Consider the following 2,500-nt stretch of genomic DNA (forward strand, 5'->3'; position numbering starts at 1 on the left):
GAAAATAAAAACGCACTTTATTCTTATTAGAATAAGCATACATACACAGAGCAGCAAATCCAAATCATTTTACAGGGTGGAGAAGTCTGTAGATTCTTTAGTGATGTCAGGGAAGAGCCTGTCCGAAATCTGCGGGATGACTCGCCTGAAGCCAAGGAATGATGCACTTTTCGAACGGGGGAATTAATTAATGTCTGACTGATCGAACCAAGGAAAGACTCTGTCATGAGAGTTGTGTCTGGGCGACGCATAGAGGCTGAAAATCTTGTATGAATATCATCCCATGTGCACACAGTCTGTCCCAGAGTGGACTACGCCTCCATCACCTTAATCACTGTCAAGCCCTGACTTAGAGTTGAACTAAGGCAGAATGAGGCTGTCAGGGTCATTCTAGGTGTCCCCGGGTGGACTAAGGTCATCAACCTCCTCGGAAGCCAACTCTTTTCCGATTGGACAACCAAAACGATCTATTGACAACGCAATTCTTTGCCAATGTTACCCAGGCACCCCTGGACTCGCGACTCAGGCAGGTGTTAGAACGAGTTGCACAAGACAATGGGCTAATTATAAATCATCCCTGTTTGACCCACAGTGGTAGGGTGTAATATGCTCAAATTGGAATTACTGAACTGAAATGAATTTGTAGATAAGCAGTTATCCCTTACACATTAACACGCACACACACACGCACACGCACACACACAAACACACACACACACACACACATATATATATGCTAAATATACCGATTTATACCGACATTATGCACGCAAAAACAACCTTGTAACAAATATTATTCTTTCACTTCAAATGTAAAAAGACCTCTGGCACAAATGAAAGAGTTTTTGATAACCTGCTTCATGTAAATTACATAATTAGTACAACATACATCTGATCATCGAAGTTGTCATCCTGGTGTAGTAAACACTGGCAGCTTGTTTGTATTCCCTTACCTTCTCACCACTGTGCTGTGGTTGTGATTCACTATTTCAAGTCATGTTGCATATTACCCATGTAATTTACATTCAGTAAATGATTAAGATACCTTTTATTTATATTCATACATCTGTAGTCATACATTGAAATGTGGGCATCTTTTCTTTGTTTTCCGTGTGCTTGCACTGCATAACGTCTATGTAAATCAACTTGTGTGGGATACATAAATGAAGGTGAAAGGGTTCTTTGCATATCTGAAATATATCACTGCCACTTTAACGATACATTGTGGACATATCAGGTGAAACTGACTATAGTCATTACAAAATCAAGGTTTTCACTTGGGCACGGAAGGTGGGCACGAAATGACCATGGAAATGACCTGTACCAATTATTACCGATTACTCAGTTCCTCCCTAAATACCCATCAATTTTGTTCCAGATTATTATTCTACACATCGCAAATCAAACAGCACATTATTCAATATATATAAGATGCAGTTTTGGAGATTAAAAACAAATATGCAATACACTCATTATCGACTCTGATATACGAAATCTGCATCCTACCGATCAAATAGCAAGACGTTTAAATAGGGTAAGCGGCACAGTACAGCCTCTGGAGCATGTCAACTAATGTTCGACTCATGTCTCTTTATATCTTTAAGCTTAGAAAATTTGAGTGGATGTAACGCATGGTTCACTCTTCTGTAAATTAAGATTTCAAGTCAACTTAAGTCTCCCGGAGGCCAGTTATCGTAAAATTAAGTCATTCTGGTTGACAGCACAAACAATTCTAGTGCCGCACCACAGTTCAGCCTATAGAACAATGCCTATGGTAGAAAAAGGAAGTCGTGTACTTATTTGTTAATTTGTTTATATGTAGAAAGCGTTTCAATTAAGGGAAATTTGTTGAAAACATATATCTATATCTGCTAAGATGATACTTTTTTTTTCAAAGTTCCGGCATCTACAGCAAAACTGTTGATTAATGTTACGAGAATCTTGAAAACTTTCGCCTCGGTCACAATGGCATGGAAATATCTTGCTGTTCCTTTTTTTTTTTTTTTTTTTTTTGACAAATCTGGTATATAGAAAAATGAGTCATGAATCTTGAAGTAGATTTATGAATATTGAAATGAAGAAAGGACATGAAATGTAAGAACAAAGATAGGAAAAATATCATGGTGAAAAGTAAAGACCAAAATATGAGACTTTGCGCATTAAGAAACCCGTGTTATCTATTTTCACATGTGACAAGTAGACAACTGACATACAAAGTACATACTTGTAAATAGTCAATAGATATCAAATCAACATTTTGTAACTTCTATTCATTCTTTCTTACTAATTGTTTTAGTTATTCTAATTTTATCCCCTCTACTCTCTCTTAATTTCTCTCTCTCTCTCTCTCTCTCTCTCTCTCTCTCTCTCTCTCTCTCTCTCTCTCTCGAGCCCCCCCCCTCTCTCTTTCTTTCGCTCTCTCTCTCTCTCTCTCTCTCTCTCTCTCTCTCTCTCTCTCTCTCTCTCTCTCTCTCCCCCCTCTCTCTCTCTCTCTCTCTTT

Source organism: Penaeus japonicus, unplaced genomic scaffold (assembly GCF_977035675.1).
Source record: "Penaeus japonicus unplaced genomic scaffold, GWHDUDI00000001_assembly GWHDUDI00000019, whole genome shotgun sequence".
NCBI lineage: Eukaryota > Metazoa > Arthropoda > Malacostraca > Decapoda > Penaeidae > Penaeus > Penaeus japonicus.